Source organism: Triplophysa dalaica, chromosome 17, assembly GCF_015846415.1.
Source record: "Triplophysa dalaica isolate WHDGS20190420 chromosome 17, ASM1584641v1, whole genome shotgun sequence".
Lineage (NCBI taxonomy): Eukaryota > Metazoa > Chordata > Actinopteri > Cypriniformes > Nemacheilidae > Triplophysa > Triplophysa dalaica.
Window position 1 is genome coordinate 8513993 of NC_079558.1, and position 14389 is coordinate 8528381.

At 38.0% G+C, this 14389-nt stretch overlaps 1 protein-coding gene across 2 annotated transcripts in view; it reads left to right on the forward strand.

The window, feature by feature from the left end:
• The first annotated feature begins 10507 nt into the window (after positions 1-10507).
• thrab (thyroid hormone receptor alpha b) overlaps positions 10508-14389 on the forward strand; it is a 127658-nt gene continuing 123776 nt past the window's right edge. For both annotated transcript variants that reach the window (XM_056770525.1, XM_056770523.1), the window contains exon 1: positions 10508-10793. The gene's annotated coding sequence lies outside the window, so the exon portion shown is untranslated. The remainder of the gene's footprint in view (positions 10794-14389) is intronic.

Sequence of the window (14389 nt, forward strand, 5' to 3'; positions counted from 1 at the left end):
ATTATATGAATAAATCCTTATAAATTAGTGAGGCTATTTGAGGATTGTATGTTAGAGCACTTTGCACTGTAAGGTCCGTCTCTATCCCTGCATACATGTGCGAACATGTTATCTCAGATGTGTTTAGACGGACAGTCATTCCCAGATAAGCAAGAGAACATGCACATGCTGATAACATAGACAGATAAAGGCATTTACCAATACCACAAGCAGCACCAGCCTTAAGATAAACTCCAGTGCACTTATCTCCTAGTGCAGAGCAATGTGTTCTTGTTAGAGCATAAAATGAAGCTTGAGTAGATGACCTTGTCGTCGCTTAGGGTTCAAAGCCAGAGAGTTTCACACAACAGCTGTTAATAAGAATCCCCCCTTACAGACAAAGCAGAGCTGTGCAAACAAAAATTGATAGGATAAGAAAAATGTCCTCAAGAACAACTTGTCTTCAGCACTAGATGTCATCGGCTTACAAGACTTATAATCTGTATGCTCACAAAGTGACAAAGGGATGCACAGAAACGGGCACTTTTCAGGTATGTGCCCAGCACGTGTCCTCAATTACAGCCCTGTCCATGGCACTAATGTTTCTCTTTCTATTTTAGCCTCCTAAAAAATTTCACTGATGACTAGCCTACTGAAGCATGCACAGATGAATACTATGAAAGATGTTGTCTTGCAGGGAAATGCTTCAGACTGTCCAATGAACCAGTCAGGATTTATTAAAGGGCATGTGATTTTGAGCCCTTCAGCTGATGCTTCATGCTTGAATGTATAATCATTTACATAATATGCATTGTACTGAGCTCATATTTTCTATTTTTGTTAAGTAAAATGTCCACTTTTGGGTGGTCTATAGAAAATCTCTATTTAAAATCTTGTTTTCTTTCTATTCCCAAATCCAGCACAGTCCCCAAAAAATATCAAAATGAAATGGAAGAAATGAAGACAAAGTATTTTTTGTCTCTTTAGTATGAATAGTCTTAAAAATATCTATAAACTAATGTGCCATTAATGCACCAAAGCACCCGCCTGGCCCGAAGTTAAGTTCTTTTCTGTGTTTGTTGATCGGTCTCGCTAGTGACTAACAATATAACTATTTGTATTTTAATCAACTTATATTAATATTATATTTTATTGTAAAATAACCATATTAAATAAACAATTTGTTGAATGAATTGTTTAACTTTGTCGTATTTAAGTTTAGCTGCGTAACTGTTCATCTACTGGTAACCCAAAAAAATACTGGCTAGACATACTTACAGTATAACTTGCTAGCTAACGTAATTTACCTCTTATTTCTTTTGTTTGTTATCAGAAATAATCTGCAGGTTCTTTTTACTTTGCGCATGTGTACCGGAAGTTAAGTGTAGGCCACAGGAAGTGAAAACAGTTACGCCGCTAGTTTGTTACTAAACCTCTCCAATGCTTCCAGAATCAGTTCTCTAGACCAAAGGATAGAGCGCTATGTTAGCAACACAAACGTCAATGATTCCTTTCCTTTACATTAGTTTCAATAAATCGTAAATATAATGTAAATGGAATTCATTCATTTGTATTTGGTAGAGTTTGAACACACTTACAGCTTCTGTCGTTAGCTCTCTAGAACATGCTGCAATGAAAATTAATTATTTTTATGGACAGTCAACATCTGAATACTGCTCCAATCTTACATATTACAGAGAAAATTAGATGAGTTCTGTTTCAGGTTGCTTGTTCTTTCTGCCACAAACAAGGCCAAAAGAGGCCAACAAGCTCTCATGCTCACAATTTTGTCAGCTCTTATGACTTCATGCCAATTCTGAATCTTTTAATAAAACCCCTCTGGTGGAATAAGGTGACCCGTTGTTCCGATATTGAATCTGAACAATATTACACTCAATTATGGCTTATCTCGTCTGATGGGTTCACAGATGTAATAAAATTAGCTTCCGAACTGTGAATCACATGTTTCAATCCAAACCTCTGGCACTTTTATGGTCTGCGAAGCCTATAAAATTTGCATAGTTAAAAATGAATTTGACGCTTGACAGCTGTTATCCCATTACTGTAAATTAAGGGTTCAGTGAGATATTCAGGACTGTGTTCAGGAATCTCCACCAACAAAATTTTAACCAAATACTTTAAATAACCTACATTCTCAAAGAAAGTTAATAATTTACAGCAAGTCCTGTTGTTGAAAACCAACCCTTACAGTGTACAACTTTCACAGATGTTTTCAGTCATTACACAAGTTTCGTTTTTGGTTCATTCTCTGTGGACGAAATTCTTTGGAAGTTCAGTTACAGTACAGAACAGTCGACACCGGTTAACTTTTTACTTTCAATGAATGATTCAGTGACGATCTGGGAAAAATGGTAAGATAAATGAAGATGAATGCTGCGTCTATACAGATTTTATTAAATTGGCATGAGGTCATGAGGCCATATGCACACAAACACATCTTAATACCGCACACATTCATTTGAATAAGATTTCATGGCAAATATAGAATTTTTATGTAGAGGATTTTAAACGTTGTGTTAAGGATTTTATTAAACCTTGAGTTCAGGATTCAAATTATTCCTTATATAAAAATAAAGAGCCGCAAACTATTTACTCTTTTCTGTGCACAAGATTCTTTGATCCTTTCCGATATTACAGCCGATGAAATGTGGATCTGAGCTGTTCTCAGTTGTTTGGTTTAATTAAATTGTTAAGATCATGGGGTGAGAGAAGATCTCAGAGTCTTGGCGCAGTAATAATATGAACACAACACTGTTGTGCTATCCAGCTATCATTCAAATGACATGAACAGTCCATTTAAAGGCTACATGGAGATATGCTAAGGTTTAAAGATGAGGTAAGACCCAGTTTCTACCGATCTTATATTAATCTTGAGTACATATACACTGTAAGAAATACAACTTGCAAAATGTTCTCCCTACAAAGAGTTGCTTGAACATAGCATTTTAGTTAAAGGAGTCAAATGATTGTTTTGCTTATACTAAACAAAATTAGCCTAAATATGTTTCTAACAAATATTATTTATATGTCTGGACTGAGTTTCTCAAGTAAGTTTGCCCAACTTACAAACAGTGTATTCTAAAGCAATATTGCAAGAGTTTGTCATGATTCCGCATCACCTTGTCAGGTATTTCTTGGTCTCGAGGCGGAATTAGAAAGGATCCTTTGTTTTATGTGGGAGAGAGACTATTTTGGCACCTATTTGTTGCCATACTCTCTCTCTCCGGTCTTGTCATTGTTCCTGCCCTCCTGTTTCCTAGTTGTGTTAATTATTTTGTTCCATGCACCTGTCCCCTCTTGATTTGGTTCCCGATGTTCATTGTGTTAGTCTTGTGTGTCAACTTGCGTGAGTTCTTATGATCTTGTGACGTGACGTGACGTGCTAGTTGGTCCTAGTTCTTGTTCCATGTTTTGTTATGTTACCCCTTCGTGGGTGTTTGTTTTGCATTTTATTGTTTATAAAAAGTCTTGCCTTTACCTCCCTGTCTGCACCTGGGTCCTCACCTCACCCAAGTTCCCGCCATGTATTGCAGCATGTTTAATTCTGTGTTTCTTATTTGTTAAAGTTTAGTGTTTCAGTTCTTGCTGACTTAATATATGCTTTAATATCGTTGTAACAGTTTGTTACCTGTTGAGTTTAGAGTTCTTTTGTTGAATGACGTTTTTTATTGTTACCAAAGCCAATAAATAAACACTCAACATGAACTACAGCAAGAGCACACAATACACCAATGGATTATCCCTGTATAACTGTTGATTCAATATAAATTCATGTTTATATTATGCACATATACACACCGATTGCCAACAAAATGAAGACACATGACTTAGTTTGATGTACAGCATCTTTTAGTGCTGGGACTGCACTAGGGGTCTTAAACATTTTTGGAGCAAGGACCCCGTAGACGAGAGGAGCATGGAGCAAGGACCCCTTATACTAAATGTGTAATCGGAGCTATTTAAATAGAAACAAAACCTTATTGGTTAGGTCTTAGCTTTCCTGTAGCTCAGTGGTTAGAGAATTGCGTCAACAACAAAAGGTTGTTGGTTCGATCCGAGGGTATTGCATATACCTATGTATAAATGTATAGGACATTGCAATGTAAGTCGCTTTGGATAAAAGCGTCTGCCAAATGCTTAAATGTACTGTGACAGCAATATTAGGGTAAGACATTACATTTGCACTACTATGCATGTTACTATTTTTTTTACGGAAATTCACTAGTTTTTTCTGCAGAGTACCATATCAGACAAAGGAGAGCAACATGCATCGAGTCTGCATTATTTTGGGGGCAAATTATTGACGTGCATCATCAGCACAAGGTGCGCGTTTCATTGATTTTAGAGAAGCTGTTTTGTGGTCAAATTTACAGCTTTAGCAAAACAGAATGCACTTTATTTGCACGCAACTCCTTTCATGCCTACGCTGAACTTATCAGGAGGGAGACAGAGAGTGCACTGATTCTAAACTTACAGTCTTAAAAGAAAGACCGTTTTCTTATAATGCAGATGTGGTGATTCTCCTATCACTTCTGCTTCCTGAATGGATGTTTTTGTCCGCACCTAGGCTTTCTCCAAATCCGGCATTATGTTTATACTTTATATAAAATTCATCACCGAAATGCAGTGAGCAATCAAACACAGCTTAACTTCCGTCAGCCGAGTGAAGCAGCTTGCGTGTGGGAGTGTTCTTTCACCTGCTGGATAACACGTGGGCGTGCTTTTCTGGGAGAATTGTGCAATAAGGGACTAAGAACCCTTGTTACGAAACGGGAATCCAAACCTTCAGAAACCTGTACAAACCCTGGCGGAGTGATTTCCGATACACAATAGTAATGTTATTTATGTGTGCACTTTAACAAATTGGATTGGAAAGTCACAATCTGATGTTAGTCTGAAACATACTGTAATTGAAAATTGATATAATTTTGTTATTATCTACATGTCCTTCATGTGTCTTTTCTCCATTCTGTGCACACATGATGGCTATAAAGGTGATATTTTTATTCTAAAAGAAAATAGGCATGCCAAAGGCATGACAATATGGTGAGTATAGCTGTTTTACCCAAATAGCAGAATTTTCCCAAATTATCATTTTGCTTTAAGGAGATGTTGATGTGAGGGATTCTTATTATTGTGATAGTAATTTCAACAGCTCTATGAAGAACTTCTTCACATCTTTATATATCAACTCTTTGAAGCAGAATTACAAACAACCTTCCTATATGAACCCCAGCTGCTGCCAGGTCCTATGATTATTCAAGAGGATCTGGATAAAGCACAAGGCTTTATCAGATTTTTACTCGAAGCACGTTTATGGGGATTTTCTTTCTCCATTTGCTAGATTAGTATTTATTTCCACACGTCTGAATGAATAGGAACATAAGACATAATTAGCCGTGGTACCACAATCACAGCTGAACTTTTTACCGATCTGCCCCTGTGTATGCAGGTAGTGTCATAAACAGCCAATTATATCATTTGTTTAGTTTCTTTAATGCCATCTTCAACCACTCTGTCTGGAATTCATAAACCATGACAAAAGACGCTTTTATCTAATAAAGAAAATGCATCTTTCAGTACATTGATAAATAAGTGTGTGTGTCCTGTGGGGATATACATTGGAATCAAATGCAGCACAAAGGTTGTCTCTATTTATAAATGGTTGGCAAGGCTTCATCAAAGATGCGAAAATCAGCAACTCCTGCCCTGAGGAGCTCTCAGCTTTTGAACATCTACCATGGTTAAAAGCGATGAAACTTGTGTCTATTGCAATGAACAAGCACAGACTTTTTAACATCTCTGAGACAAACCTGCTGTAGATTTCAGTCACACATTGGCTCTTTTGTTTCGTTTGTATGAGTTAATGAGCGTCTAATGAAACTACAATTCAGTTTCATTAGCATGGAGAATTACTATAGATAATGATGAATAGTAATAAGAAGTAGCACAACCATTTCTATTTTTGGCACATTTCACAATGGTGCACTTTGGTGTCCCAAAGCATTAAAGTGTTTTTGTTTAGATATTTAGGAACATATCTGTATTTTTTACTTTCTTAATTAAGTTTTTTACTAAAATTGCAAACAATACAGTTGGCCTTCTGAGTTTAAAAATTTCTAAACGACCATTTGTTTAAAAGAAATAGAAAGAAAAAATAGACCCTATTTTATACCCTGTTCGTATTTTGAACATGTTTTTATTGTTGATTGTTCACCCTGAAGCAAGTGAGACAAATTGGATTTTTTAACATTATTTTTTTTGGTGGCTTATTTATTTGAAAGTAGTTTTATTAGTCTCTTGGCTGTGGTTTTGATCCAGTAACTGGATTTTACTTCACGATGTAGATTTTAAGGATTGACATGCGGCATTACAATTTTTAAAGGATCATAATGTGGGAGACTAAGGTTTGATGAGGAAGAATGAAATCCTTGGCACAATGATGTCATCATGCTTTTTATTTGTCCCTCTGGTTCAGTTTCAGGTTGCCAACTCACAGGGCAACTCCCCTGGAGCCAATGGCAACATGCATGCTGGAACAGTCTATTGTATAACTGACATGGCGATAACCATAGCAACCTTTTAGGAATCTCATGGCACTAAAATCATGGATGGACTATGTGAATTTAAAGGAGCCATTCTTTTGCTGTTTTTGAAGCTTTTATAATGTTTTTGGGTGTTTAACAATTGGTTGTTTATATTTCTAGTTTCAAAAAAGCTTTATATTTCACATATTTCAAGTCTATTGTTTATCGCTGTCCCTCTTCTAAAAAGACGACAGGATTTCTTCAGGTTTATATAAAATTCCTCCTGCCGAAACGCTGACCAGGTCTGTCGTGATTTGTTCCCCGCTAAGAGCGTGAAGATGTCCCACCAATACCATATCAGCGAACTTACGATTCTCAGGCTGTTGTGATTGGTCGGTCCCCCTCTCAGTGCACGTGTATTCATAAGCTTTGGCTTTTAGCAATAAACAGTAACAATGGCATCAACTTCACTTCATCAGTTAAACACATGAGGATCGATTGAAGTGTAACAGAGGTCTGCTAGTCCATGTGTAAACGTCGATCTTTGTTAGAGATTGCAATTTTTTCCCTACTATGGCGAGGAAAATGACAACGAACCGATTGGGTCAGACCGGTTTTATTAATTAACACTTATAACAAAGGCGCTAGTTTTGCCTTTATATTGGAACTGAGTTGGATAATAAAACAAGCAGATTGATTAGGAGACATTTGGAAGCAGAACTTCAAAGGACGTTTCATAGAAATGTTTTAGAGGTATGTGGGCACACACACACATGCACACAATATTAGCATATTACACAGAACAGCTTTCACAGCTGATGTTAAAGTCATTAAAGCTGTTGTGTGAATGTGTGTAGCTGAATTCTTTTTACCAACTGTAGGATTGTGTTGAAAGTAATTAATTGGGGTATGTGTTACTGTTTAAGAGGCCTGGACTACAAAACATCAAAGTCAAGCAGAAATGTATATGCATTTTTTTTACATTCTTGACCTGGATAAACAGAAATCTGATTGTTTAAGCTAGAAACACTATATAAGCTATAAGTATGGTAATGAATAATTATTGATTTAAATTATCATTAGATTTGATCATTTGCTTTGGTTCACATAATATGCTGATAAAAAAAGTTTAAGTATAATTTAGGTAAAGAAATTGGTCCTAAAACCTTGAAAATTTATTTTAAAATAACTTGTTCAAGGACTTTGTCTTAACTACTGCAATGCTCTCCTTGGTGGTCTTCCTGCAAAGGCTATCAAACCGCTCCAGCTGGTTCAGAATGCAGCAGCACGCCTCGTCTTCCAACAGCCCAACTGTCAAGTGACTCCCCTTTTCATCTCTCTCCACTGGCTACCGGTTGAAGCCCGTATCAGATTCAAGTCACTAACGCTTGCCTACAGGACCATCACTAGATCTGCACCGGCTTACTTCCACACCCTCCTGCACTTCTACACCCCATCAAGGCCCCTGCATTCATCAAACCAGTGGCGTCTTGTATTGCCTTCTCATAAGGACAGTAAATCACGTTCCCGCTCATTCTGCTTCACAACTTCTTCCAGGTGGGACATTCTTCCTAACTCTGTCCGGTCAACCACATCTCTCACAACATTCAAAAAACTACTTAAAACCCAACTCTTCTGTGAATACCTGACAGACAAATAAATAAATAAAAACCTTTCTCTCAACAGGTAGTGGTCTAGCTGTAGTGGAAACCAGTAACTTTGTATTGGCACCTAATGTATTATGGCTCCTGTATGACATATCGCTTGTTGCTCCCTAACTCTTTGTAAGTCGCTTTGGATAAAAGCGTCTTCTAAATGACTAAATGTAAATATAAAATGTAAACTTTGGTTGCTTTTTTCAAATTAATGAAAAAAGTGAATTTAAATATTCACTTCCGACACGGCTTTCATTAAGACTGTTATTATGGCTTTGCAGGAACTGAAGCTCAGCATGTTGTCGGTCTGATTAACCGTGCTTTTTAACCTAGGCAAAGGCAATTCTGCAAAATCACACAGTAAATTTTTATTCAGGATCATTTTAACATGTTATTATTAAAGCCAACAGTATTGGATTTTTACAACAAAAGGTTACAGAACAAGTGTGGGATGGAAATTGAGCTGAACACTGAACCAGTAATCTCCTCTGGTATGGACACAAAACCACTGAGACATTTCTCAAGATATTTACTTTTTTGCTCAAGTTTTGAGCAACATGAGGGAGAATAAATGATGACATAATTTTTATTTAGGATGAACTATCCCACAACCAAGCTCTCCTGAGCTATGAAACAGCAATCTTTGTCTCAGTAAATCCTATAGCTCTGTTGTCAGAGCATGGGTGCCAGCAACACTAAGTGTATGGGTTCGATCCCAGGGATCAAACATAGTCAAATACAAATGAGGATATCATACAAAAGCTTTCGCCAAATGCGCAAATGTTAATTAATTCTCTATTGGTCTTTTACTTCATACAAAATGATATTTAGGCGTTTCAGGTGCTTCTGGACCAGGACCAGAAGACTGAGGAACAGCTTTTTTCCCAGAGCTGTTTCCTAGAACTCTGCCCCTTGCTGATCCGCTGCCCTAATATACCGCTACACTCTCCTCTCCCCCCTCAATGCACATCTGGCAATGTCTTGTTATTTGCACTACTGGACTGTTCAGTGCTCTACTAGACTGTCTACACATTACATATATGCTCATTTGCACTACCAGTATGCTCATTTGCACTGCCGACTGTTCATTGCAGTACCAACTGTTTACACATGCATCTTTGCACTCCGATACTTCAACTAAATATACAATCCCTTCTTCCACTGCACTGTTACTAAAATATCTTCGGTCCATCATTTATTTGCACTACTCAATATCCATTGCAGTACTGTTATAACACTATAACTTATCATTAATTTTTCCTGCACTTATGCAACCACTGTATATCCTGCACTTTCTGCTATTGCACTTCTTAGACTAAACTACATTTGTTGCCCTGTAGCCTACTTGTACATGTGCAATGACAATAAATTTGAATCTAATCTAATCTAATCTATTAAATCTGACCTGTTGACCAAAACGATAGTTTTATATTTTCCGTTTGTGCTTTTACTTCTCTGACTTTTCTCTGGCCACTAGGGTATGTTCATATCAGTTAAATATCTGTTACGTCCTATACCCATGGGGACCATATATTAAAACGATTTTTGGGTAAACAGAAATGGAGGGCTTGTTGCGTCTACTCAAAGTACTGAGCTATTGCACTGTGTTTAGGAATGGTGGCCTCCCCTTTCCAAGGATCAATATTTGATGGCAGTTCACTGGGTCTTGTACTCTACATAAATCGTTCACATTTATCCCCTTTTCTGGGCAAAAACTGTGCAATGACATCTCAGGATACCTTTCTGAAGGACTGGTCAAAACATTTTGTTAATCTCCCACAATTTAATTAAATATGCATTTAAAGCAAATTTGTAAGTTTTACTAGAGGACAATGATTGTATTACCCTTCAATACAGAACACATACATGCATGTAAATAATAACATGTATAAATAATGAAATATTTCGCTTTTTTCCATGAGATTTAAAAACTCTGACTTCATGCACAATTATTTTAATGCGTTTGACCATACATGTCAGATAACAGTGGCGCAGAGGTGAGTATTCTTCATCAGAATAAATGATTGACGGACGCGAAGCGCACTGTCATTCCTTGACAGCAGTTCCGGCAACAATCCACCGTGTGTCAGAGAGAGAGAGAGAGAGAGAGAGAGAGAGAGAGAGAGACAGAGAGAGAGAGAGAGAGAGAGAGAGAGAGAGAGAGAGAGAGAGAGAGAGAGAGAGAGCACGAGCAAGCTAAGTGCAGTCATCTAGTATTTTACAATGTTAGACCTGTAGAGAGCAGTAGATAGTTTAATAAATAGTTTTATACGCGCCTTGTGGTACTGTACATAAGAGCGGGACTGGGGAGGGAGGAGCGATCGTAGTATTTCTCCTCATTTCAAATCCCTGTCGTGGCAGCCCGGCCAGAGCACTTTTCTCCCCCCTCTACACCGAGGGGTAAAAAAACCAAGATCGTGAGCTTAGTGCACGTCCTAATACCGAAAGGAGGACTTTAGGAGGAGGAAACATTAGTTTGGAGGCACGCTGCGGAGGTATCGGCTCACTGTGTTCACTCGTGTCTCTGCACTACACTGGATACGCGAACCGCCCGGACGCTTTAACTTCTCTGGATCCGGATCGCCCTCAAACCCCGCCAAACATTCACAAGGTGAGTAGCACGACGTGCCGTGATATTCGCAGCTTTCGCGCGCGTGCGTGTGTCACGTTCGCTCTTGTTTTATAGGCGAAACGAAGCTATCTCCGGTGTGTGCGCTAGCGCGGTGTGGTTTGACAGATCGCGAGCCGTTAAGCTAAGATGACTTCTTCGCATCTCTTCTCACTGTTTGGTAATACAGACGTTCCGCGAGGTTAATGCATCATATTTTGCCTGACATTGCACATGTCGCCGGCGAGGAGAGTGTCTCGCAGTGTATGGGGCCTAGTTTAGCAAGCACATACTGTACCGACAGACACATTGTAGCTCAGTGTCTGATAGTACAGTATGTGCCTCTGCTACACACACTGTACTATAGCTGGCATGCAGCATTGTGATCATAGGTTCAATTAAGGTGCTTGTTTTCGCAGTATTCACTTTACAACATTTGCACAACAGATACATGCGAGTTTATGGATATAGAGATTAAATTATAGTCATTTTATGCATAAATTGGGGTTTTACCAAAGTTTTTGTGAAGTGTAAAATGTTAGCGTTTCAGCATAGACTTTTTTAGTTTGACTTGTGTTTTCATGGCTTGGATGGTTTTATTTCATTGCTTGAAATTTATAATGACATGTTAAACATTATACAGTAACGTTACATTGATGTCATTTTTTTTGCAGTTTGAACTGTGGCTCCTATAACTAACTTAAGGACATAGTTTACTTCATTCATCCTTCTCCGATGGGACTCTATCAAAAGTATCAATTGACCTAGAAAATACCTGGTTTTGATCATTGTATTTCTTATAGGCGTTTTTTACATTCTGCTTCAAGATCTAAATACCTCATAGAAATTTGTAATGTGCATGAAATGTGCAACCTCTTTTTTATTAAGTAATCCAGCGATAGCTTTTCATTGTATTATACTGTGTGTTAACACATTACTGTATGAATCATTTTGAAATATGCCACCTGTTGCAATATTATGATTACACATTCTTCTGGTATGTATTTTTAATTTTCCTAAAGGCTCCGTAGGTTTTATCTTTTGTTAATGTTTCTCATCTAAATGCATAATGACTTATATATTATGAAACTATATCAAGTTACCTTTTGTAGGATTCTTAGAAATTCGTTTTCTTTGTGTAGCTATTGTAGGTTCTGTCAGTGATGTTTTTACGCCTAGTGTTTTATGTATGGACATCTTACCAGTGCCGAGCTATAAACACCAGACAATGATGAGTTGCAGGCATTATCCAACAGTAGCTCGGGATGTTCTGCCTGGTCCTGATGAGTCTTTAATGGGAGGAAGTGACCTTTCATGGCCCCTCTTCTAGCAGCTAGCTATACAACAGCCCCCTCCTATATAAGACAAAAATGCCAAATGTAAAGTGAAAATGTGTAATGGAAAAGAAGGGTTTGCAGCTGTACTCTGTTCAATATTTTACTACATCAGACCCTCAAAAGAGCATGCTGGGTAATCTAAATGGCTTTGTGGTTTTTCAGTCAAACAATGATGGGTTTGCAATATGAACGTGGTTAGGTTGTGGCCACTCATCAAGCACTTGGAAATTTGTTTACGTCATATATCAAAAGTCCTTGTTTACTTTGATTCGTACGTCTTTGCAACTTCACACCCGAATCGTAGTAAACATCCTGTTTAACACCTCAGTTGGCTGCTTTTCATGATTTGATGATATCATACCAAACCCAATAAATGCTTCGTATGATAAATATGTTTCTGAAAAGTGCTTCGGGGCAGTGTCATGCTCATGTTGGTGTGAAATTTTGTGTTGACTGAGTAGTGAGGAGTGCCTGTGACCCATAGTACATCACACCATTCTCTCTCCAGCCTTACTGTATAGCTGTCATGCATTTCTATCTAAAACACACATATTAGACACGGCAGATAAGCCCATTCGTAAAACATTGACCTGTGTTATCAGTTAATTTTAGTTTTGTAAAAGGCAGTAAAAGTTAAATCTGCTTTCAAAAACAGTTAACATTGTTAAGCGAGGTGTTCTTGCAGTGTCTGCTTTTGTTTTGTATACATGTTCAGTTATTTTACGCATAGTGTTTATGTTACTCTGTGTGTTGTAGTATTAACATGTATTCACTACAGTTTGTTAGTTTATCTTTCAAGACAAGACTAGCTTTAAGGTGCTGTAGCCTCGCCTGTGACGTGTCATCTCTTACACAATTCATGACAGTGCTAAAATGCGTGTTAATCTTCTTCCTCGACTGCGTTCACGGCAGATGCTGAACTGAACTTTGACTTTGGTTTAAAGGCAGCGCAGCTTTCATTTCTGATAAGCGCAGGATTCTGCGAAACATGAGAGAAATTATCAGCACTCAGTTTGATCGCCTGTGAACATCTGCCGTCGCTGTTCTTACTCCTTTAAGATAACACTGCCCACACAACATGGACGTACGGAAAACGCACACATGTATGCAGCCTCGTGCACTCGTAGATTTCTTGATATCCTCTGCCAGTCTGATATGCACCAGAAGTTCTGCTGGATCTGTATTCCATTTTGTTCTCTGGTTGCAAGCCAACTCCCTATTTCAACTGTCTTCTTTTGTCTGTAGCCTGGTTCGTTCACGAGAGATTGTGGTTTCCATGTCAATGAGGACCAGCGTTTCATCTGGCCTTTCTAAACCGCTTTAGAAACCCGGTCCCTCGCCCCACGCAGACACAAAACCAAAAGAGACGAATATATGCTAGGATTTAGAGGGCTAGAAGAGGCAGTTTATAAAGCCACACACTTCACACTTATTAACAAACTCTACATCTCAGACAAGCTTTTTAATCTGCGCTTCCTCGCCGTTGTTCACCTGGAATTGGAATTTGCTGGGTTGTTTTTTTTAATAGAAAGAGTGCAAAGAAGACATGAGAATGACTGACTGGTGGTAAGTGCAGCCCAATATTGAATTATTGTAAAGAACAGTCAGGGGTATTGAATGAAAGTTTCAGGAGGTCCGAGGTCTGGATTCCCGTTCATGTAAAAACCTGACCAATCAAGTGTCCCAAAATCACACAACATTTTACACGTGTTGATTTAGTGTTCCACATGTTGTATAGCTGTGAAATGAAATAATCCATGTGTATTGCAGGAACACCTTCTGCAGCCATATCACCTTCTGAAGCATCAAATAATAAATCCTATTTAGTATTATGTCTGTTAAAGATTGCTGCTTTGTACTGTATTGATTTTCGCTTGAGTGCTAATGATGCCATCCACCGCATTATCAACAATTATGATTCCAGTGTAAATAAATTGTGAAGCACACACTCTCGTTGTATACAGTATATGCTTCTTCAGGTGTGCGCAGAGAAAAAATGACAACGATTATAAATAATCTATGATAATTGATTTGCAGGAAATGATTGTGCTGAATGTTGGGCTTTTATTTTCGAGTTGGTTGTTAAGGCCAGTTCCCCCACCGACAATGATAACTGTAAAGATAACTGTAGAAGTGTCCACACCATTGGATGATAATGTTATGTTTTATTCTTATCTTAAGTGCTCTATCTCTTTCTTTAAAAAGATTTTATTGGCTGTCAATGTTTTATTTCCTATCACATCAGCTTGAAAAAAATCGCTC